Source organism: Schistocerca serialis, chromosome 7 (assembly GCF_023864345.2).
Source record: "Schistocerca serialis cubense isolate TAMUIC-IGC-003099 chromosome 7, iqSchSeri2.2, whole genome shotgun sequence".
Taxonomy (NCBI): domain Eukaryota; kingdom Metazoa; phylum Arthropoda; class Insecta; order Orthoptera; family Acrididae; genus Schistocerca; species Schistocerca serialis.
This window is the reverse complement of record NC_064644.1, coordinates 493,377,491-493,403,517: the sequence shown is the minus strand read 5'-3', so window position 1 is coordinate 493,403,517 and position 26,027 is coordinate 493,377,491. Positions and strand designations below refer to the sequence as shown.

The 26,027-nt window shown below is 44.9% G+C and overlaps 1 non-coding gene across 1 annotated transcript; it reads left to right on the top strand.

Moving 5' to 3' along the window:
• Positions 1-10,127: 10,127 nt before the first annotated feature.
• On the top strand, positions 10,128-10,202 carry Trnat-ugu (transfer RNA threonine (anticodon UGU)). The gene has a single exon. It is a non-coding gene; the product is annotated as a tRNA-Thr (tRNA).
• The last annotated feature ends 15,825 nt before the right edge of the window (positions 10,203-26,027 follow it).

Genomic DNA, 26,027 nt, shown 5'->3' with positions numbered 1-26,027 from the left:
AAAGAGGAAAAGGAGGATGAGGTCCAAAGAGCATGCACTACAAAAAGAAAGTGTGAAAAGTTCGTAATCAGTAACGATTAAATCTAAGATAGTATGCAGAGGAGGAGGAGTGTCAATGAACTAAGCGGTTTTCTTAAACAATAAGTTAAGGAAGCAGCGATGGAGGCCTTAAGAAGGAAAAGGGAAAGAAGAGTTCTTGCACGAAATGAATGGATGACAACGGCGCTGTTATAGATACGTGAGGAAAAGAAGAAACGACGAGTATATCACACATGGTCTGTGTCTGATGAGGATTTAAATGGATACTAGGAATATATAAAGAGGAGTAAAAAATTAACAAGGAAGTTCAATGAAGAGGCACGGGAAAGTGTGTGTGGTGAAACAGAGCATTCACTTGGATACAGGAAACTGAGTGTAAGAAGCGAGAGGATCAAGTAGGTTTTACGGTTCAACGGACCTGTATGTATCATGTTTGTATCCTTAGACATACAGAGAGAAGGCGTATTCTGTCAGGAACTACACCTAGTATTTGTAGGTTTAGAAAAATCTTATAGTCATGTACCAATCAACACACTATGAGAAGCGATGGAGTATATAGGTATAGAAGCACAATACCGGTAATCGTGTGCAGTAGTGAAAGCGGGAAGAAAACTGAGTGTACCGTTCCAAATATCGAAAGGACTTAAACAGGGCTGCAGTATGTCGCTGATCCTGTTTGAAATATATATGTCCTATATAGTGGAATGGTGAAGACTTGTGGAGGTCTGTTCCCAGCATGGAACTATTTTATCTATTTACACTAAAATAGGGAGGATATAAAGTTTATGGTAAAGAAGCATCTGGACGGGGTGAGATTAGAATAAATAGCCGCAAAACAGAACATTTAGCAGTGGGAAGAGATGGAATGAATGCACTACCGCCTCAAAGAATCACTAAAGCAGCAAGTCATGATCGATTATCCATCTCTCTCTAAGCTGTGATGTAGGCGTGGAAGGCAGGATCCAGCAGGCAAGAGGAGCAATTAAGAAGGTAAGTGGAGTTATGTGGAGCAGGGCAATATCAAAAGAAGCAAAGAAGAGGATTTTGCAAACAATAGTTAAGAGAGCACTAACATATGGTGCGGGGAAGATGGGTCCTGTGGGGACAGCAGAGTATACAAGGTGGTCCATTGATCGTGACCGGGCCCAATATCTCACAAAATAAGCGCCAGAAGAAAAAACTACAAAGAACGAAACTTGTCTAGCTTGAAGGGGGAAACCACATGGCGCTATCGTTGGCCCGCTAGATGGCGCTGCCATAGGTCAAATTGCGTTTTTTTTTTAAATAGGAACACAGTTTTTATTACAGATTCGTGTAGTACGTAAAGAAATATGAATGTTTTAGTTGGACCACTTCTATCGCTTTGCGATAGATGGCGCTCCAATAGTCACAAACATATGGCTCACAGTTTTAGACGAACACTTGGTAGCAGGTAGGTTTTTTAAAATTAAAATACAGAACGTAGGTACGATTGAACATTTTATTTCGGTTGTTCTAATGTGATACGTGTACCTTTGTGAACTCGTCATTTCTGAGAACGCATGCTGTTACAGCGTGATTACCTGTAAATACCACATTAATGCAATAATTGCTCAAAATGATGTCCATCAACCTCAACGCATTTGGCAATACGTGTAACGACATTCCTCTCAACAGCGAGTAGTTCGCCTTCCGTAATGTTCGCACATGCATTGGCAATGCGCTGATGCATGTTGTGAGGCGTTGTCGGTGGATCACGATAGCAAATATCCTTCAGCTTTCCCCACAGAAAGAAATCTGGGAACGTCAGATCCGGTGAACGTGCGTGCCATTGTATGGTGCTTCGACGACCAATCCACTTGCCATGAAATATGATATTCAGTACCGCTTCAACCACACGCTAGCTGTGTGCCGGACATCCATCATGTTGGAAGTACATCGCCATTCTGACATGCAGTGAAACATCTTGTAGTAACATCGGTAGAACATTACATAGGAAAACCATATAGATTGCCATCGATAAAATGATGGCCGATTATCCTTCCTCCCATAATGCCACACCATACATTAAACCGCCAAGGTCGCTGATGTTCCACTTGTCGCAGCCATCGTGGATTTTCCGTTGCCTAGTCGTGCATGTTATGCCGGTTTATGTTACCGCTGTTGGTTAATGACGCTTCGTCGCTAAATAGAACGCGTGCAAAACATCTGTCATCGTCCCGTAATTTCTCTTGTGCCCAGTGGTAGAACTGTACACGACTTTCAAAGTCGTCGCCATGCAATTCCTCGTGCATAGAAATATGGTATGCGTGCAATCGATGTTGATGTAGCATTCTCAACACCGACGTTTCTGAGATTCCCGATTCTCGCGCAATTTGTCTGCTACTGATGTGAGGATTAGTCGCGACAGCAGCTAAAACACTTGGGCATCAACATTTGTTGCAGGTCGTGGTTGACGTTTCGCATGTGGCTGAACACTTCCTGTTTTCTTAAATAACGTAACTATCCGGCGAACGGTCCGGACACTTGGATGATGTCGTCCAGGATACGGAGTAGCATACATAGCACATGCCCGTTGGGCATTTTGATCACAATAGCCATACATCAACAAAATATCGACCTTCTACGCAATTGGTAAACGGTCCATTTTAACACGGGTAATGTATCACGAAGCAAATACCGTCCGAATTGGCGGAATGTTACGTGATACCACGTACGCAGGTAGTACCCAGGTACTTATACGTTTGTGACTATTACAGCGCCATCTATCACAAAGCGGAAAAAGTGGTCCAACTAAAACATTCATATTTCTTTACGTACTACACGGATATATAATAAAAAATCGGGTTTCCTGTTTTAAAAAACGCAATTGATATCCGTTTGACCTATGGCAGCGCCATCTAGCGGGCCAACCATAGCGCCATCTAGTTTCCCCCTTCAAGCTAGACGAGTTTCGTTCTTTGTAGTTTTTTCGTTTGATGCTTATTTCGTGAGATATTTGGCCCAGTCACTATCAATGGACCACCCTGTATGGTTAGTAGAGGTGGATAAAATAATGAGGGCAGCAATGATATGCAGAACAGAAGAAGAAATGAGGAAATTAGGAAGGTAATGGATATGGAACAAGCAATCGTGCAAAACATTCATAAAGGAGTTCTTTAATAATATGGGTTTGTATGGCGATTGGAACAAGGATAACGACGAAAAGTATTCCTGAAATGGTCTCCACCTTGAAGGAGAAAGCGCGAACGGTCGGGAATCAGGCGGAGATTAGGAATAAAGAGAAAGATTAGGAAGATAGGTCTGAAAGAGGAATACAGCAATGACTCTGAATGCTGGCGGTAGGTTACACAGCCAAAGCTGGAGAAGCCTTTAGGAGAGAAAGTAAGTAAATAAACGAAAAATAATGTAGCGTAGGCGTGGCCATCAATCTGCCTGGGCATCGTATGAGCAAAACCGCCTTCAATTTGTCGACCTCTGAGCCTGCAGCGCCGGTAGGCCGCCCCTCGCCTGCCGCCACGTCATCAGTCCTGCGGTCTGGTTTTCCCCACTACTCTCCCACCACGAAAGACAGTCTGGTGACAGGCTTGTCGTGTGCTCCGGTGGTGCCACTCCGCTCGGAAACCATGTTAACTGGATAGTGTGGTCAGCGTACGCGCTAACTTGATTACGTCATTCTTTGGAGTAACATATTCGTTCTAGATTCATCTCCTGATGGTATTAATAAATGCTTAGGGTCTACCTTAACATTTAAAAATCACTATGTGTTTACTGTGCTGTCTTTGACAATGTGACGTGCTGTTCTGGGAAAATGGAGTTATCCTGCAAAATTTAAAAACAGGCAAAATAAATAATGAAAGGGAGTTACGAGCATGGAAACGTTCATGAATAATTTTAAAGAATCTCTCAGAACTATATGTATCGATAAATATGCGTATTACCAGTAATCACAGTTGAATGTTGCTTCTTTGTGGGACTACGGTGACATGGCTCGTGTAAGGTTCAAATGGCTCTGAGCACTATGGGACTTCACATCTGAGGTGATCAATCCCCTAGAACTTAGAACTACTTAAACCTAACTAACCTAAGGACATCACACACATCCATGCCCGAGGCAGGATTCGAACCTGCGACCGTAGCAGCAGCGCGGTTCCGGACTGAAGCGCCTATAACCGCTCGGCCACCGCGGCCGGTGGCTCGTGTAAGAAGAAGAAACATCTACTAGAGCGTATCGAAATGTAATCAGCGGTACCTTATGTACATCGCCTGTGCGGTTAAGCTCAAAAAATAATTTGCGTATTCAAGTCAGGAGCATATCTCTTGCCAATTTGACGTTTGTTGCATGCCATCTTTAACACGTTCCAATTATAATGGCCAACAGTGTATTCACTGCTTCTATCGTTTCTTTCGAACACATATACAAATTGTTGACACGAAATTACAATGGCTTGTACGTAAATGAAACAACTAGCATCCTTCCCATCACAGAGTTTTTTTCTGGTGATTCATATTTTCTACTTTTTGTTCAGACAAATATTTAAATCTTCTCATCGTATTATGTGCTCTACTTCTTTGTACACGATCCAGTCTCATTAATATGCCCACCGCACGTGACGTGCAATAAGCACTCTCAGACGGCAGCACTAACTGTGCAAGGCACGTAAAGCGTGTCGGGGGACGCAGAAACCAGTGCAGTAGTTGCCGTAATGCACTCTCACTCCCCACAAGTGGCCCATCGGGACCATCCGACCGCCGTGTTATCCTCAATGAGGATGCGGATAGGAGGGCGTGTGGTCAGCACACCGCTCTCCCGGCCATTATGATGGTTTTCTTTGAACTGAACCGCTACTATTTGGTCGAGTAGCTCCTCAGTTGGCATCACGAGGCTGAGTGAACCCCGAAAAATGGCAACAGCACGTGGTGGCCTGGATGGTCACCCATCCAGGTGCCGGCCACACCCTACAGCGCTTAACGTCGGTGATCTCACGGCAACCGGTGTATCCACTGCGGTAAGGCCATTGCCTGCCGTAACGCGGAAGCGGAGTAATTTATCAGGCGAGCAAAAGGGCGTCATCAATGGCTTCTGGGCTGAGGTTGGAAGTGTTATACCCCCAGATTAACACCCAAGTGCGAACAAAAATTTTTATGAGGTGGAGCAAAGCCACCGCTTAATTTTACAAAAAGATAAACTTTCTTCGAAAACAAAAGGCTTCTTCTCCTACCAAAATTGTATAACAAGCCAAAGAATATGCCACCTTATTGAATTGAAATATTACGTTCCTTTGTCGGGTTTTCTCTCGACGCTTTCCGGCGGATACCGAGGAATTAGACGGGGCACAGAGTCCGGGGTCGTTGGCCGGCGTAGCGAAGACGTGGAACCTGGACGTTCCGGCTGTGTCCAAGAATCTTCCGGACGGCAGTCCGCGGCGGGTCGAAAGACGCCTGTTTCCCTTTCTTCCGGTTATTTTACACGGCGGCTCCAGTCTTCCTGCGCTGATTCCGGAGTGATGATTGGCGGCTGTTGGCGATCCCTGACTGGTGGATGGTGATATCATAGTGTGACCATCCGCGCCGGAAAAAGGCTCGTGCGCGTGCGTATTTCATGGCTGATTGAATATTTGGCGGGAACGCCTCTAGCGCTGGCTGGCGGAACGCGCCGGAACTAAGTTGCAGGCACCGCTAACTCTGCCCCGGTAGCCAACCGTTGCGTTTGTGTGACTGTGCGCGCCACGGCAGGAAGCGTTTCCGAAACGGCCAAGTTTGTATGCTGTTCGCGTGCCACTGTTGTTACGTCATACCGTTGCCAAACTAGCGCTCTCCAAAATCGACGCCGACGCAGCTATGGAGCACCACAGACCATAGGCGACAGGGGCGAACAACGGCTGCGGAGACGTCTGCAGGCGAATACACGTGCAACTGCTGACCAACAGACCACCCAGATGAACCAAGGGGAAACAAACGGTGTCTGCTCAACGATTGTTCAGCGAACGATGCTGCAAATGGGCCTCAGCAGTAGGCACCTGGTTCACACACCACGCTGACTGATGTTCATCGGCGACAAAGGCTGGTATTTGCACACTAATACCGCGGATGAGGAACCAATGAGTCGTAACAGGCGGCCTTTTCAGAAGAATCATGTTTTACGCTCCGTCAGACAGATGGCTGTGGCGTGGAAGGTCTGAAAGCAAACACTCTGTAACAATCGTCGAAAGGATCCCGGCCGGAAGGCATTGCCTGGGTCATCTCGTCATGCTGCCGCCCGAAGGGGCCGAGCGGTTCTAGGCGCTACAGTCTGGAACCGCGCGACCGCAACGGTCGCAGGTTCGAATCTTGCCTCGGGCATGGATGTGTATGATGTCCTTAGGTTAGTTAGGTTTAAGTAGTTCTAAGTTCTAGATGACTGATTACCTCAGAAGTTAAGTCCCATAGTGCTCAGAGCCATTTGAACCATTTTTGATCTCGTCATGCTGGAATGCAGAATGGATCAACACAAGTACACTCCTGGAAATTGAAATAAGAACACCGTGAATTCATTGTCCCAGGAAGGGGAAACTTTATTGACTTATTCCTGGGGTCAGATACATCACATGATGACACTGACAGAACCACAGGCACATAGACACAGGCAACAGAGCATGCACAATGTCGGCACTAGTACAGTGTATATCCACCTTTCGCAGGAATGCAGGCTGCTATTCTCCCATGGAGACGATCGTAGAGATGCTGGATGTAGTCCTGTGGAACGGCTTGCCATGCCATTTCCACCTGGCGCCTCAGTTGGACCAGCGTTCGTACTGGACGTGCAGACCGCATGAGACGACGCTTCATCCAGTCCCAAACATGCTCAATGGGGGACAGATCCGGAGATCTTGCTGGCCAGGGTAGTTGACGTACACCTTCTAGTGCACGTTGGGTGGCACGGGATACATGCGGACGTGCATTGTCCTGTTGGAACAGCAAGTTCCCTTGCCGGTCTAGGAATGGTAGAACGATGGGTTCGATGACGGTTTGGATGTACCGTGCACTATTCAGTGTCCCCTCGACGATCACCAGTGGTGTACGGCCAGTGTAGGAGATCGCTCCCCACACCATGATGCCGGGTGTTGGCCCTGTGTGCCTCGGTCGTATGCAGTCCTGATTGTGGCGCTCACCTGCACGGCACCAAACACGCGTACGACCATCATTGGCACCAAGGCAGAAGCGACTCTCATCGCTGAAGACGACACGTCTCCATTCGTCCCTCCATTCACGCCTGTCGCGACACCACTGGAGGCGGGCTGCACGATGTTGGGGCGTGAGCGGAAGACGGCCTAACGGTGTGCGGGACCGTAGCCCAGCTTCATGGAGACGGTTGCGAATGGTCCTCGCCGATACCCCAGGAGCAACAGTGTCCCTAATTTGCTGGGAAGTGGCGGTACGGTCCCCTACGGCACTGCGTAGGATCCTACGGTCTTGGCGTGCATCCGTGCGTCGCTGCGGTCCGGTCCCAGGTCGACGGGCACGTGCACCTTCCGCCGACCACTGGCGACAACATCGATGTACTGTGGAGACCTCACGCCCCACGTGTCGAGCAATTCGGCGGTACGTCCACCCGGCCTCCCGCATGCCCACTATACGCCCTCGCTCAAAGTCCGTCAACTGCACATACGGTTCACGTCCACGCTGTCGCGGCATGCTACCAGTGTTAAAGACTGCGATGGAGCTCCGTATGCCACGGCAAACTGGCTGACACTGACGGCGGCGGTGCACAAATGCTGCGCAGCTAGCGCCATTCGACGGCCAACACCGCGGTTCCTGGTGTGTCCGCTGTGCCGTGCGTGTGATCATTGCTTGTGCAGCCCTCTCGCAGTGTCCGGAGCAAGTATGGTGGGTCTGACACACCGGTGTCAATGTGTTCTTTTTTCCATTTCCAGGAGTGTATGTAGCTGTCCTTGGGACTACATCCACCCCTGCATGTAGTTTGTTTTTCCTGTTATGTTTTTCAGAGTGGTTTTAATTCTGTATAAATTCATTTGAAATTATTATAACAAAATAAGTGTAACGTACACTGATTTAGATTACTTATTTGCATCCTTGCAGAGTAACATTCTCGGATCGTTGGTTTACCTTTATACTTTACATGACACTAGGTATTTTTGTTTATGACTACCACAGTGCTACCTGGTGGCTGGCTGTAACGTCTATGATGTTTACTTGAGAATCTAAGTCTTCATTTTGCTAATGTACGAACATGAGCTTGTAAGGGGTGTTCAGAAAGTCTCTCCGCAGTGCCGTATGATTGTTAACCGCACGTGCAGTATGCCGCAGTGAATATATCGAAATGAAACTCAGTGAAATACAAGTAATTAATTTATTGATTATTCATTTTTACTTAAAAATTTTCACATTAAATGTTGAAAGTGTCCCCCCTGTTGTTGAATACACAGTTCAATTCGTCTACTCATGTTTCAAAACAAAATCTGTAACATCTCTTGTGTAAGAGAAGCAGTGACAGTGGATATTGAAGTTTTCAATTCATCGATGGATTTTGGACGGTGTTTATAGACAGTTGTTTTCGTTGCACCCCAGAAGAAACAGTCAGGTGGTGCTAGGTCAGGCGATTGTGGAGGCCAAAGTCCTGTGAAATAATGCGACCACCAAAAACATCAGCAGGCAGAGACATTGAAACGTGAGCTATATGCGTGGTTGCACCTTCTTGTTGAAAATAACCGTTCAGTATTTCACTTAACACAAGTTCTCCTATGAATGGGTACAGAATATCAACTGCAGTATCATTGTGCATTTATTATTTCGTTGAAAACTATGGGACCCACAGTCAGACGTCCAGAAATTGCAATCTTAACTCCTATTTTCATTGAATGAAGTGGTTCCTCATGAATACACAATGGATTTGCAGTACTCCACATACGAGAATTTCGCGAGTTCATGTACCCGGATAAATGAAACATGCCTCATCAGTGAAAAACGTTTCATTAAGAATATCCCTTCCATTTTGTTGAACGAAATTTTTTAACCATTGACAATAATGCAGTCTCTTGCCATGATCAGTATTTTTCAGTTCTTGCACGACTGTCACATTGTACAGGAAAAGTTCTGATTTTTTCCTTAGAGCCCTGTGGGCCGTTCCGACACTAACATCGATTTCCTGGGCGGGTTTTCTTACTGACGTGTGCGGACTCATGGACATTTTATCGGAAATATCGAGTAGTTTATCCTCAGACAAAACGCTAGGACGACCACATCTCGGAGCATCTGTCACTGAACTTGTACTTCGAAATTTGTTAATCAAATCTCGCACAGTATCTCGATGTGGGAGTGTTGTCTCCGGGAAAACTGAATTAAATGTTTGACAAACTGAAACTGACTATTTTACCGCCGGCTTTAAACACTTGTTCGACTAAAACCACAAGTTCTTCAATGGTTAGCATTTTAACATGACAGAAACGAAACAAACGAACAAAGGAACTAAACTTAAACGTTCACGTCAAGACGTAACGACACACATCAACGACACTGCTGGCTGGGATAAACGTGCAATGTTGGAAGAGTCCACTTGAAGGGAAGTAACCCAGGCAGGCGAACAATCACACGGCACTTCGGAGAGACTTTCTGAACACCCCGTATAATCAATGCAGCATATATGTTATTTGTTGTAACAGTTATTTTATGCTTTACTTGCTGATATACTATTGTTCCCATCTTCATGAAGTATCGTTCTGTGATATGGCACGCTATAATATGATTTTGATCAAGATTTAGTGAAATGTACTACAGAGGGAATGTTATATTCCATGGTATAGTCTATCTTTATGTAAAACTGTATTACTACCGTTTACATTTGGTCCCAGTATGGATGAGTATGTTGATCTATCCTTTATAGATCTGATGATGGCAACACAGTTTGCTGAAACGTGTGATCACAATAAATACTGTAAAATAGCGATCTTGGCTGTTTGAAGTTGTACTTATGTTTCTACAAATGTTAAGTTCATAACGGTAAATCAACCATCCCCTAAATTTGTACGTAATAATGTTAGAAGGACTCAGTCCTTCTTGGAAAACTACGCAATAAGTCGTATATTTAAGTGTGCAGACGCACTATCCTCTGTGCCCGCGGTGGCTCAGATGGATAGAGCGTCTGCCATGTAAGCAGGAGATCCCGGGTTCGAGTCCCGGTCGGGACACACACTTTCAACAAGTCCCCAATGAAGTGTATCAACGCCTGCTTGCAGCTAGGGTGTCTATTTAATTATCATTTCATTTCTAGCAAAGCTGCATGGTCATCCACGGTAACTGTTCTTTCGGGAACAGATACTACCGTCATATATATTTAAGTGTTTGATTACTGCAATACAATGATTGCAATCAGCATGGTACTAACAAGGAAAACGTATTTTTACACTACTTGCCACTAAACAGCAGTTATAAAAGATAAGACTGAACGTAGCAGCCTTTGTCGAGCAATTAACATTAAAAGGAAAGGAAAATCATCGTTCCGTTGACAACGAGGTTATCAGAGACGGAGCTCGAGCTCGGATAGTTTTGTGAAGGATAGGGAAGGAAAATCGGCAGTGCCTCTTTAAAGGAACCATCCCGGTATTTTCCCGAAGTGATTTAGGGAAATCACGGAGAAGTTAAATCTGGATGGCCGGACGGGAATTTGAACCGTCGTTCTCCCGAATGCGAGTCCACTGTGGTAACTACTTCGCCACCTCGCTCGGTGATTGAAGTCCATGTTCTGAATAACATAGTCGTAAAGACAGCGGAATGTGACAACTAAATCTGTCTTACGTCTTTAGCGTAACTGTCAAACTTCGGCACTGAAAAGCGATTTTATACACATTTTGATTTAATAAAGGAACAATGGTAGTCGAATCTTCTTCATCGACCTGCGTCTCACGTAAGAAATTAGGACTAATTTTAAAGAGAGACTTTAATGTTTCAGTACTATATTTATAGTACAGTTCGAGTGATCTTAAGTAAATCAACCCCTTCCTAACAGGCCTTAAAGGCCTAATGGCAGGGACCGTGCCATACTCAACTCATAGGCGTCCCTGGACGCGGATATGGCGGGGCACGTGGTCCAGCACACCGCTCTCCCGGTCGTTGCCAGTTTTCATAACTGCAGCTGCTACTTCTCAGTCAAGTGTCTTCTCAGTTGGTCTCGCAAGGGCTAAGTGCACCTCACTCGCCATCAGCGCCCGGCCGACGTTGCTAGCCCAGCCCAGCAGAACTGAGTTTCGGTGATCCGACGGGCGCCGCTGTTCAACTCTGCGGCGAGGCTGTTGGCGATACTACACTAATGGACATTAAAATTGCTACACCAAGAAGAAATGCAGATGATAGACGCTTATTCATAGGACAAATATATTATACTAGAACCGACATGTGATTACATTTTCACGCAATTTGGGTGCATAGATCCTGAGAAATCAGTATCCGAAACAACCACATCTGGCCGTGATAACGGCCTTGACATACCTGGGCATTGAGTCAAACAGAGCCTGCATGGCGTGTACAGGTACAGCTGCCTATGCAGCTTCAACACAGTACCACAGTTCATCACGAGAAGTGACTGGCGTATCGTGACGAGCCAGTAGCTCGGCCACCATTGACCAGACGTTATCAATTGGTCAGAGATCTGGAGAATGTGCTGGCCAGGGCAGCAGTCGAACATTTTCTGTATCCAGAAAGGCCCTAACAGGATCTGCAACATGCGGTCGTGCATTATTCTGCTGAAATGAAGGGTTTCGCAGGGATCGAATGAAGGGTAGAGCCACGGGTCGTAACACATCTGAAATGTAACGTCCACTGTTCAAAGTGCCGTCAATGCGGACAAGAGGTGATCGAGACGTGTAACCAATGGCACCCCATACCATCACGCCGGGTGATATGCCAGTATGCCGATGACGAATACACCTCGATGTCGCCAAACACGGATGCGACCATCATGATGTTGCAAACAGAACCTGGATTCATCCGAAAAAATTACGTTTTGCCATTCGTGCACCCAGGTTTGTCGTTGAGTACACCATCGCACGTGCTCCTGTCTGTGATGCAGCGTCAGGGGTAACAGCAGCCATGGTCTCCGAGCTAATAGTCCATGCTGCTGCAATCGTCGTCGAACTGTTCGTGTAGATGGTTGATGTCTTGCAAACGTCCCCATCTGTTGACTCAGGGGTCGAGACGGGCCTGCACGATCCGTTAGAGCCATGCGGATAAGATGCCTGTCATCTCGACTGCTAGTGATACGATACCGTTGGGATCCAGCACGGCGTTCCGTATTACCCTCCTGAACCCACCGATTCCATATTCTGCAAACAGTCTTTGGATCTGGACCAACGCGAGCAACAATGACGCGATACGATAAACCGCAATCGCGATAGGCTACAACCCGTCATTTATCAAAGTCGGAAACATGATGGCACGCATTTCTCCTCCTTACACGAGGCATCACAACAACGTTTCACCAGGCAACGCCGGTCAACTGTTGTTTGTGTATGAGAAGTCGGTTGGAAACTTTCCTCATGTCAGCACGTTGTAGGTGTCGCCACCGGCGCCAACCTTGTGTGAATGCTCTGAAAAGCTAATCATTTGCGTATCACAGCATCTTCTTCCTGTCGGTTAAATTTCGCGTCTGTAGCACGTCAGCTTCGTGGTGTAGCAATTTTAGTGGTCGGTAGTATATTACCCACATTAGACCGGTTTTGGTCTTCATTGATTAGCCTTATTAGGCCACCAAATTGTAAAATCTTGTTGTATTCTGCCTGTTTACACATCTATGTATTTGAATAAGCATGCCTGTACCAGTTTCTTTGCCCCTTCATGTACATCCTTAAGAACGCACTGAGAATGAGTTCCACTTGCACTTGTCCGGTTTGTTTTTACCTTTGTTTTAGAATTCATATATTTTTCGTAATTAGTTTTCTGTCTCTTGCTCTGTTTATTCATTTCACAAGGTCTATTCTTCCGTTATACTACATTCCCATAAGGTGCGTACATTAATACTGTGTGTATTTTATCTGTAATATTTAAGTATTACACGTTCTATACTCTGTAATTTAACACCTTTCTATTGTTACACTGCCGTAAATACCCATCGTGCTGCACAATACACATCAACCTCTATTTCGCAAGTGTAAAGAAACAACAGTAATACCATGTCAACATCTGTATTCCATTAAGAATTAGAGCTAATATGATATTTACACTAAAACGTGCCTCTCTTACAGTATCTAGTAATTACAGTACAGTTTATCCACTCTCAATTTCTGTTTGTAAACAGGCGTATTTCCAAGCACCCAGCAATAGTTAACTTTCAGATATATGATACACTAAGGCGGCAAAGTGGTTAAGATGTTAGATCCACACAGCAAGAAAATGTAAGCCGGAACCGTCGGACTCTTTCCCTAAATTCATGAAAATGAATACCAGTTGGATAGTAAATACGTGGAACCCCATCACTTCCATCAGTTCTTCGAAGCAAAGACGCAGAGTACGTCGGGAGAAAGCGGCTGCTCTAATGACAGGTGAGTTTTGCAATTTGACCGGAGAGGTGGGTTGTATGGTCAGTCAACATGTGCGTGGAACACGCAGCGCACTGATAATGTGCGGAACGGGGAACTTTTCGTCAGTGTTCTATGTATCACGACACGATGACTGGGGGCTGCTCAGTCCAAGTATCGTGAAGCACAGTAAACAACGACCCTCTGCAAGCGCGAAACGTCTAGAACAAGGCAAATGCAGGTATAGTGACAATGTCTTAGTGTCCTCCTTCCTCATCTTCCTTCAGTCGAGCTTTTACTCAATTTCCAACAAGTTCCTCTTCGACGGGGGTTAAACCCTAAACTACATTGACAGTGAAAAGATAAGTAGCGGGGAAATATTGGACTAGGCAAAGTACACTATACAGGATGTTGGTTTTAAAAGTACATAGGGAGAACTCCAACAATCCGACCGGGGGCTGTTATCCTGTGGCTCAATGAATATGGCGCCGAGTTCAGTGTAGTGCTACAATCCCCGTATCCCTAGACGTCGCTATCACTAAGCAAATCACGAACGTTGCTGAGAGGGGCGTGCTCGTCTTGACTGATCAGACCTGGTGAACGCTGCTGAGTGACAATGGACCAGCGTGGCCACCAACGCTTCCACTGTGGCTGCCCCGTCATGGGGCGAAAGAGGGTGCTAGACGCAACTAGGGGTTGTCTCTAATTAAGCTCTTCATTAGCGTACGTATGCGGGCAGCAGAGCTTGCGGGGACAGATTCTGTTCAGATACTGAAACAAATTCGAAAAAGGGCAGCGCGTTTCACATTCCTTTCCTTAGCATGCTTCGTTTGAAAAGGAGAAACAGCATACGGTAACATAATTTTATATAGACAACAGTGTTGTAAATAAATGACTGGCTAGGGCTATGCGAATCTTTGAACGAATTACAACAATACGCGGAAGTCTGCGATATTCACACATCTTAAATAGTAATTGTAGGAAGAAATTAGATGTTGGTCCTCTTGGAAGTTCTCTTATATTAGAAAACCGTTATTCGAATTGGGCAGTTCCACTACTCTGCTACCTCCATCTCGTATTTAGTGCGTGGACCATGAGAATACGACAAGACAAATTAGGGCACGTCCTATGTCAGATAGGTTGTTATTTCCGCTGATAATGTATACGTGAAGTATTGGTACGAAGTAAACACCAGTATGCAATGCAAAGTGGTGTCTGCCCTAAATGCTACGGTATTTCACGTTTCGATTATTCATTTTAAGAAACAAAAACTGCTGTCAGCTATCAGCTTAAAGGTGTAACAGAACACATCTAGCGTTAAAATTAGAAACTGTGTAATGTGTTGCGGCAGCGTAACTCACGACGCGCAAATTACCAACACGGTATTTACCAGTAACGCCACTGGCAGAGAACGACACGGCAGTGGGTCGGCCCGATTGGCCCATCTAAGGCGAGGAGGCCGAACTCTTGATCCAGTATTTGATAAATAGACTACTTAGTGAGTTCCAATAAACTTTTCACCATAATTTCAAACTTTTCGAAACTTTTTCTCGCTGACACCCCCATAAAATAAAGGAAAATGTTTATCGGTTCCGCACTTTCGATGGACATGCAGTAAAACTTCAGCAACGTGCATGACTTTTTAATTTCTTAGTTCTTTCATACAACGTTTATTTTCAACAGATTTTGCAGACAGTATGCACAATATTCTGCTGAATGTGCTCGTAAAATTATATCACTGTGCACCACGTCGTTGTGGAGATGTGACTTCATAAACACTAAGATGTTCGAAAAACTACTACGTCCTCAACAAGCTTTCCATGCTTAACGTCAAAGATTTAAGACATTAACTCATTTGTAAAGTAATGATACGCTTCAAGCTGTTTTATACATCATAGTTACATTCCTTAAGAAATAGTTGGTGGAGCGTTGTTGTTGGCTCCTTAACGAAAAGGTATTTGGAAGTCAAAAGATCCCTGTTAGTGGACATTTTGATAAAAAATAAGATGACCTTTCCATCTTGTGAGTGTTACAAAAATTTTATAGTGTAGTACACAAATAACATTGAAAACAGAAAAGATAATCTGTATCGAACTAGGAGCCCGGCAGGATTGTAGCTAATCCCCTACTGCTTTTAGTATCTACAGAAATGATATAATTGGAGAACGAAAATTCCGAAAAAGCTCAGGAATTAAGATAGCCGAATGTTATTTGCTGTCGACCAAATCATTATTCAACTAAATGAAGATTACATTCTGAGATCTATGAATTATCTTCAACAGATCCGCTGAGGGTGTAAGAAGAAAATCTCAAAAGATCAAGACAATGGCCCCTAGATGCAAATACCCAGACCGGCGAAAACTTACCCTACATAACAGACGTACTGAACAAATGTCTCACTTCCAACATCTTGGCTGTGGCGTAAGTGACAACACTGATCATAAAATCGGTCACAAACTGAAGAAGTACAAAGGAAACGCGAAAGAAGTTTCAGGAAGTGATCACTGTGTCAGCTTTGCTCTACATTTCAGAAATATAGGTAACCAACACTACACACCTTAGTAAGGTACAGGAATCAGAAATAAGAGTCCTGAGATCCATGAATGGCTGCACTAGACTGGATACGCTTAAAAGGGGCGATGAACGGCGAGAATTCAATATTTTTAAAACAGAATAAAGGAGCAACTAAAATAAAGGAAGGTGGCTCTGCCACCCGAACAGAGCGTAAGATGGAAGAATACCAAAAGATGTTTTGTGATGAAGACAGAATAATAAGAGAGACATCGGAAGACAAAGAAAACGTTGAAACAGCTACCGCGGTGACTGGGGCAGACGAATCGCTTCCACCTTGGAAGAAGGAGGAGAAAATAGTTTTAAAAATCTCTATACTGTAGACAATGCGCTCTAAAGCTGCAGACTGATTCGGTTAGTTGCTTCTGTTTGGTTATTGTATCCAGTGTCAACGTGTGTGAGCAAAATGAATTAACTTGAATAACACACTGTTCTAAAATATTCCGTTTTTCACAATTTGCTTAGTTTAAAATCCAACAAATATAAAACATTCATATTAAATTCTACCTCTCCACTATCTTTGATGAGTAGCAACTAGTCATTCATGCGTGGTGATATATGTGATGGCGTGGCATCCTCTGCATATACCGGTCGGTTTCGTCTGTTAAGCAATGGATGTCATACAAACTTTCAGCCTAAGAAAGCACATAAGACAGTAGGACCATAATCTAAAACATATCATGGTCGCCAGAGAACACGGGATCAAGAACTAAAATTGTTACTTGTTGCAAGTAATTCCACTTGTTTGTTTCATAAACTTACGTATTAAGATGCTTATAACAATACAATCATGTCAATAATCTTCAACTACTCTCTGGTGTTCGTTATCTCAGAACAACGGATCGCCGGCCGCGGTGGCCGAGCGGTTCTAGGCACTTCAGTCAGGAACCGCGCGACTGCTACGGTCTCAGGTTCGAATCCTGCCTCGGGCGTGGATGTGTATGATGTCCTTAGGTTAGTTAGGTTTAAGTAGTTCTAAGTTCTAGGGGACTGATGACCTCAGATGTTAAGTCCCATAGTTCTCAGAGCCATTTGAACCATTTGAGAACAACGGATCCTTCCTCTTATTCATTGATGAATAGAACATTGTGCAATGCTGGTTGTTACCCCACCTTGACGAGGAAAATGCTGTCATAGCCAGCGGGCCACAGCTTTAGAGAAGTAATGTCAGAAGTCAGCGTCGACCACTACACCGCACGTATTCCACAATGAAGTCTTGATTACATCCATGTTATTCATGTTCACAAAACTGTCTGCTTTGTATTTATTTTGGTTTTTGGTTTCGTGATTATGCAAGAAACCATAGTTTAAACACGCCAGTAACAACTGTCGGTTTTATTACGTATGTACAAATTTCAATGCAGTTACAGCAAAAGAATTACATACTTTATAAAATTAGTACATGTACACAAGGTTTATCTATGTGAAAAATTTAATTTGAAGTCAGTTACAACGAAAGGTATATTATTTTCTCTAAATAATTGTGTACAAATACACTTCACATTATGTGTCCGATTTGTCTTCCGGTGTACTGAGTAATTGGGGTCCGTCCTACCGGCAATGCGATTCTTCGTTTCTGCCCCGCTCCTTCGGAGTGTCTGCTCCCGCCCACTATGGTCTTGTGTTGCGGTCTCCTCGCTGCCGTACTAGTAGGATGTAGATTTTGACGTGACCGATTATATGCTCACTCCTTATTCCTTGAGGGCTGTGTACATGAGTTTACACACCCTTATGTCTGTTGTTGCCAGAAGAGTGGTAACGCAGTGGGAGCCTTTGTACCTCACAGCACTCAGTTTATTCACTGTCCCGTCTATCCTGTCTGTCTTTTCGGCACATCTTAATATTATATGGTTCACGCCTTCTTCTTCTCCACAAATACAAAAATAGCCGTCAATCAGTCCCAGGCGATGAAAATCTTTTTCCCTTTGTCGTTGGTACGTCTGCTCCATTCCCCACCCTACCTCGTCGCATCGTCCTTTTAAGTTGTTGTATGACGTTTGTGAGCGTTACCATTGGATGGCATGGCGTTCCTGAAGTTGCGCTTTTTTTAGCCAATTGGTTGGCATATTCGTTGCTGCGGTTGCAACTGTGACCTCTGACCCAGACTGATGTTATTGCTTCTTGATGATTTTGCGGTCTACTGACTTGCTACGTGATTTCATAAACGACTGGGTTGCTGTGTCGCTGTGGAAATTGACTTTGCAAGATCATAATTGCTGCTTGGGAGTCGGTTTCCTGCGTAATTAAGTGCTTCTAAGGTGGCTACTAGCTCTGTCGTCATACCAGACATTTGTTCGGGTGCCTTGTAACATCCACAAGCTTGTGGTATCTGGTCTATGAACGCACATCCGGTGCACCGCCTGTATATAGTATCTTGGCATCCTTTATGTGTCCTAAAACATTTCGTATCGCCATAACGTCTTCTGGAGGGTTATTATAGGTAACTTTCAGATTGATGTGAGTGAAGATACACACACTAGAAAAAGTTTTGCATCACCACGGTTCCGAGAGTTCCGGAACCTGTACAGAAAATTGGAATAGAGATCAACATAAACATCATTTCCGCCTTATTTTTTGCTCATGAAAACCACACATTGCATGTGGTACCACCGTACAGCGAGACCTTCAGAGGTGCTGGTCTAGATTGCTGTACCCACTGGTTACTCTAACACCCAGAAGCGCGTCCCCTTGCATTGATGCATGCCTGTATTCGTCATGGCATACTATCTACATGTTCATCAAGGCACTATTGGTCCACATTGTCCCATTGCTCAAAGGCGATTCCGTGTAGATCCCTCAGAGTGGTTGGTGCGTCACGTCACCCATAAACAGTCCTTCTCAATCTATATCAGGCATGTTTGATAGTGTTCATGTCTGGATAACACACTGCCTCTCTAGTCGACGATGTCGTTATCCTGAACGAAGTCATTAACAAGATGGGCACGATGGGGGTGCGAATTTTTGTCCATGACGATGAATGTCTCGCCAACAGGCTGCTGATAAGGTTCCACTATTGGTCGGAGGATGTCATTCGCGTATCGTACAGCTGTTACAGCGCCTTCCATGGCAACCAGCGGCGTACATCGGCCCCACATAATGCCGCCCCAAACCAGCAGGGAACCTCTCCACCTTGCTGCACTTGCTGGACAGTGTGTCTAAGGCGTTGAGCCTGACCGCGTTGGCTCCAAACACGTCTCCGACGATTGTCTGGTTGAAGGCATTTGCGACACTCAGGGGTAAAGTGTACGTGATATCAATCCTGAGCGGTCCATTCCCCATGTTGTTGGGCCCATCTGTAGCGCGCTGCATGGTGTCGTGGTTGCAAAGATGAACCTAGCCATGGACGTCAGGAGTGAAGCTACGTATCATGCAGCCTATTGCGCACAGTTTGAGTCGTAAAACGACGTCCTGTGGCTGCACGAAAAGCATTATTCAACATGGTGGCGTTGCTTTCAGGATTCCTCCGAACCATAATTCGTAGGTAGCGGTGATCCACTGCAGTAGTAGCTCTTGGGCGGTCTGAGCGAGGCATGTCATCGACAGTTCCTGTCTCTGTGTATCTCCTCCATGTCCGAAAAACATCGCTTTGGTTCACTCCGAGACGCCTGGACACTTCCCTTGTTGAGAGCGCTTCCTGGCACAATAACAATGTGGAAGAGATCTAACCGCGGTATTGTTGAACACGAACTGTGTACCTCCTTCCTGGTGGAATGACTGGAACTGATCGGCTGTCGGACCCCCTTCGTCTAATAGGCGCTGATCATGCATGGTTGCTTACATCTTTGGACGGGTTCAGTGGCATCTGTGAACAGTTAAAGAGACTGTGTCAATGAAACAATATCCACAGTCAATGACTATCTTCAGGAGTTCTTGGAACCGGGGTGATGCGAAACTTTTTTTGATATTTGTATATGATAACAGTAGTCGTAACATGGTAGAGCTGTTGCTCGCATAACTTTCGCTGGAAATCTTCTATTACACATTAATATAGCTCATATGTCGGCCCTTGTTTGTTGATCCAGTATAGTTTAGTAAAGTAGTCGACATCCATTGTCCGGATATTCTGCATAACTATCGATCTCGTAAAATGTCTATGTTTTAGCACGAACTTAGATGCGAGATAATGCCGTCGTAGGTGTAGTGGTGCTTCTAATATCTCCCGTAACAGTGTATTTGTTGGCAACACAGATGCGGAGTGCTTTATACTGCAGTTTGTCCAGTTTAAATAGGGTAGTCCTTTTTGCAGATCCGTAGGAGATGCATGCATAGTCCAGGTAGAGACAATAACTGCCCTGTAGATGCTTAGAGTCACATTGGGGTCTTACCCCCCACCCCATCCCCGTCCCCACCCCCTCTTTCACCAGGAAATATCCGTAACTGCTTGAAGAATATTTATTGCTGTTCCGCATTTTGGTGTTACCCTTCTGACAAGTGCACTCCATGTCAATTTGTGATCTGTTTCTAAGACTAACAATCTGACATTTTTATTGACTGGACATGTTTAATATTCAAGGCTCTTTTTTATGTATGTGTATTTAGCTAATACACAGGCGGATGTCGTACTAGGTGAGGTATTTAGCAGCCAAGATTGAAAGTTCGCCACCAGTTATCCTAATGTCTCAATGCACTGATTTAATGTCTCTTCGGTTACACAAATGCAGAGATCATCAGCAGATTGTAGGATCTTAGTGTTGTCCCCGACTAGATCATGTACGTTCCTGCTGTACTTGTTGAAAGGCATTGGTAACAAAGGACAAAATAGACCCTTCCGTAAACCAGAACTCGGCATCCGTGCTCCGATTGTTTGTGTGCTGTTTCTAGTGACGATTTGTCGTTGCGATAAAACCTGTTATAGATTTTGAGTAATTCTTTTGGGCACACCATAGTTAATGAGCTTATGTGTTAATATCGTTATTGATACATTGTCGTAGGCATCCGTTAAATTTGTGAAAATCGCCAATAAGTAATTGTTTTAACGTAGAGAACTGTGAATGGTGGTTGTTAAAAGCCTTAGAAATCCATTTGTGCCCATTCTGCTTTTAAACCCGACTTGATACGGCGACATAACGTCTGTCTTTTCCACCCACCACTCCAATTTATATTTAGTCATCCTTTCTAGTGTTTTGTGTGTGCCCGTTAACAACTTTATTGGTCTGTATGATTCAGTATTATTTCTGTCCTTGTCTTGCTTCTTCATTGGTACTATTCTTGCTAGTTAAATAACACATTGACCGAGCGAGGTGGCGCAGTGGTTAGACACTGGACTCGCATTCGGAAGGACGACGGCCATCCTGATTTAGGTTTTCCGTGATTTCCCTAAATCACTCCAGGCAAATGCCGGGATGGTTCCTCTGAAAGGGCACGGCCGACTTCCTTCCCCATCCTTACCTAATCCGATGAGACCGATGACCACCCTGTCTGGTCTCCTTCCCCAAAACCAACCAACCAACCAATCATAACACATTGATACCATATTCTATTCAGATATTAATTAGGCTTTATTTTCCCACTTGTGGTAGGTGTCCAAGCATTTCGTAGCTAATATTGTAAGGGCCCGGTGCTGTAATTTTCGCAAGTTGTAGTGCTTTGTCTATCTCTGTTGGGCTTTGTGGCTGAAAAAGTCTGCGCGTTGAATCCTCACAGCTTTGTAGAGGTCAGTAATCCACCGTAGGGTGAGCCAATTTCTCTGGTATTGCCTGTAACATTTCCTCCAATGGAGGAATATTTCGTTGCTCGGTCCTACCTCTGTTTGCGAATCGTTTAATTTCCTGCCAAATTTCTGTAAATAGTGTTTGTTAAGCGAAAGGCGAAGTTTTCCATACTTCTTCTTCGCTTTTGTTTCGAAATACTTTTGGCTTCCGCTACCGCATATTTAAAGATAAGATAATCTTCTCATGTTGTGCGTTCCCTGGATCGCCTTAATGCCTCTGTTCGTTTTTCCTTTGAGACATGACATTCCGCATCACAAAACGTGTTCGTTTCTGCAGTGCGGACTTCCTAGCCGCACTGGTTATGTCGTCTGTAAAAGTTATGTAGTCTGCTACAGTTTCGTATGTACCCGCAAGTATTTCCATGTTGTATTCCCAATATTTCTTGTACGCTTCCCAATCAGCATTGAGTGTATCCCACATATAAATATATAACGGATTTCAGTAAACCATTGCTGACCGTGGAAGTTTATTAGCAGCAGTAGGTGATCCGATGCTAGTGTGCCTTGCACGTCATGACAGAAACCAGTTCGCCTGATGCGATAGGTCAACTGCTGACTTTCCTCGACTAGGTATACTGACGCTAGTCGCCGAGCCGTCATTCAGCATTACTGAATTCATCGATTATTTCCAGAATCACATTCCCCTCTCTGTCAGCCCGTCTACAACGTCACGTCGCGTGGTGTGCGTTGAAATCTCCCATCTAGAATGCGGTGCCATCCTAACCGTTCTATCCGCTCGTAAAACTCCATATCCTGGAAAGGCAAGTCCTCATCTGGAGCCATCCATGTTTCGCTAATGGCACACAGTTTCATGTAATTAGTTTTGCACAATGAAACTTCCTGGCAGATTAAAACTGTGTGCCGGACCGAGACTCGAACTCGGGACCTTTGCCTTTCGCGGGCAAGTGCTCTACCAACTGAGCTACCCAAGCACGGCTCACGACCCCTCCTCACTTGGGTAGCTCCACAGCGTTGCGTGTGATGGCAGTGGATTTCTTTTTCTGTAGCAAGGGCGGAGATTCTTTTAGGGTTACATTCTGGACCACATACAATCTGTTCTTCAATGTAAGTGAGCAGTTCTGCTGACGTGTAACGTTTTCAGAGTAAGAAATGTTTTTAAAATGTCCAGCTCTTCTTGAATTGAAATGTTTCTGTGTGCAGCAAGTTCATGAGCTTGTCTCCTTCCGACGTACCTACGACACGCTTCGTCTGCTGTATGATGCACTTTTTACAGCTGGTGCAAGTGAGAGTACCAGATTCACAGACTGACGTTCTTTGATCAGCACCGCACATATCACATCTGGGTTCTATACGGCGTTATCTTTGTAAGTGCCCAAAACGTAAGCTCGTTTCAGTACTGTTTTATTATTATTTTGCAAGATCATTTTATTCATTCTCCTAACCACCAGCACTGCCACTAACGATTTTATTTCTTGGATTAATTCGTGCATGTCAAGATCTACTCCCACTCCTCGTATCACTCCCTATTTGATGTATACGGTTCTAGCTGACTATCAACTAATGTCTGCGACTTCACTATCCTGTTTGCCGCATTGGTCGTTCCCACTTCCACCATTAACCTGTATCTTAATGTTGCTGTAAAATTCCAAATATGCTCTCTGTCTCCCGGCATATGATTGTGAAACAAATTGCCAATGGCTATAGGATGGAGCTTTCCTACGTTGGCGGTTCCCCCTTTAATAAACATAACGTAAGGACTTGGCTCTGTTATCTTGTAAAGCTGGGTTTTGTCTACTTTACTCAGAGTAGCATTCTGCATAATCGTTCTCTGCTCCAAACCACTGGCTATAGGTACGTCTGACTAATTCTCACGTGTCACGTCTTGCATTTCCTGATCTACTACATTGACAATTAATGTAATTCGTTTATCAGCTCAACATTTTCCCTGCAGACAGGCTGCACGTTTTCTGTCACCCCTCAAATCTGAATTCCTGCAGTCTAGTTGGTCTGTTAAGTTGTTCACAGTGCTCAATAGCTTTTACTGCCGTATCGGCTACTGTTGATGTCATCGTGTCGTCTGCCGAGGCAGGCCGCCTCAGTGGACCGCCGCCTCCTTCGCCTTATAGCCTCCCAAACATTACTTGCAGTCGCTGCTGTAACCCACTACTGTTCAGTTGCTTAACTGTGTGCTCCGTAAGCCAAGATTCACTTCCCGAGATATTGCACGCGGAAGTAAAGCACTTGCTTCCGGAGAGCGTTAGTGCACGATGTTTAATCGAGCACAGCTCTGGCAAGACTGTTCACAAAACTAGTCTAGATCGCTGACCAACTTTAAAACCCCTTGCACGGATAAGCAGAGATCTCGTGTGTAACATTAGTCCACTATAACTGACTGCGTCCAAGTTCATACGTCATGATATATCCAGCAACAGTTTGCATATGTGCGCCTTTCCTTCCCCAGCAGTCGCAGCCAACTGACCAGAACGGATGCTGACTGTACAGCACTAGATGAATGGATCAATTAGAACACCCCGTCAAAACACCGCCCTCCCTCGCCTTTTGCTGGCTACCATTTTTGACATGAAGATTACGCACAAATATTCTACCCTTCTCGGTCACGCGAGTCTGACAATCTTTACTTGTCTACGTCTTATTCATGAAGTAACTGGCGCCGTATTACTCAGCAAGATGCGGACAAATTACGTATACTGTTCGAGCACGTTTGGCTGCAACTTTTGGCGAGTAAACTGGCGAATGGCCCGACCGGTTAGCCGATCGGTCTAACGTATGGCTTTTGCGGAGCGGGAAGGAGAGCCTGGTCCCCGGCACGAATCCGCCCGGCGGACTTGTGTCGAGGTCCGGTGAGCTGGCCAATTTGTGGATGGTTTTTAGGCGGTTTTCCATCCGCCTCAGCGAATGCGGGCTGGTTCCCCTTATTCCGCCTCAGCTACACTATGTCGGCGATTGCTGCGCAAACCAGTTCTCCACGTACGCCTACACCACCATTACTCTACCACACAAATATTGGGGTTACACTCGTCTGGTGTGACACTTTCCCTGGGGGGGAGGGGGAGGGTCCACAAGGGGCCGAACCGCACAATAACCCTGGGTTCGGCGTGGGGCGGCGGAGGGGTGAAGTGGACTGCGGTAGTCGTCGTGGGGTTGTGGACCACTGCGGCGGGGACGGAGCCTCTCCGGCGTTTCTAGGTCCTCGGTTAACATACAATACAAACTGACGAATGGATACAAGAACCCAAAGGGCATGCGTTTACTAGCAAGAAAAACTTCGCTAAGGCACTTTTGGAAGCTACTACTACAAATTCTTTGACGTGAAAGCCCTTACGTCAACTTCCTGAAGTAGCATGCGTAAATCAGTGGAGATAGTTGCTTGACTCTTACTACACTTTCTTACCAAATTTGCCATTTCCTCAAATCTTCATAAGTTTTGTGTGTACAATGCTCGTACGATAATGTCAGTGTCAAAAAGTGAGGAATACGTGTGGGTCAGTTAAAGAACGCAACCGTTAATTCACAAAGTGGATTTGTTTCATGTGATATGAAACACGAGAATTTAGGATAGGATATACTATGGTAGATTTTGAGATCACAAATGCAGAAAAGACCAAAATAAAAATTCCCAATTTATTGATGCAATATGAACAAGAAATTAACAAAGTGAATAAACGTAATAGTGGAAAATGTACAGGGGGTTTGTACACAAGGAACTGACAGTATGTCGATTCCGTAACATTTTTGTTGCGTTTCTACACGCCAAAGGAGACACATGATAATACCCATTTCTTCACCCAAACTGACCCATTCTTCTCCATTTTTGTCATAAGCTTTCTTTAGTAATAAAAATCCAACAACGGTGGATTCTGCTCTGCTATTTAAGTTTGACACCGTAAACTTCCACTTATCTATTCCTTGATGCTGTTGTTGTTGTTGTGGTCTTCAGTCCTGAGACTAGTTTGATGCAGCTCTCCATGCTACTCTATCCTGTGCAAGCTTCTTCATCTCCTTGATGCTGTTGTTGTTGTTGTGGTCTTCAGTCCTGAGACTAGTTTGATGCAGCTCTCCATGGTACTCTATCCTGTGGAAGCGTCTTCATCTCCCAGTACTTACTGTAACCTATATCCCTCTGAATCTGCTTAGTGTATTCATCTCTTAGTCTCCCACTATGATTTTTACCCTCCACGCTGCCCTCCAATGCTAAATTTCTGATCCCTTGATGCCTCAGAACATGTCCTACCAACCGGTCC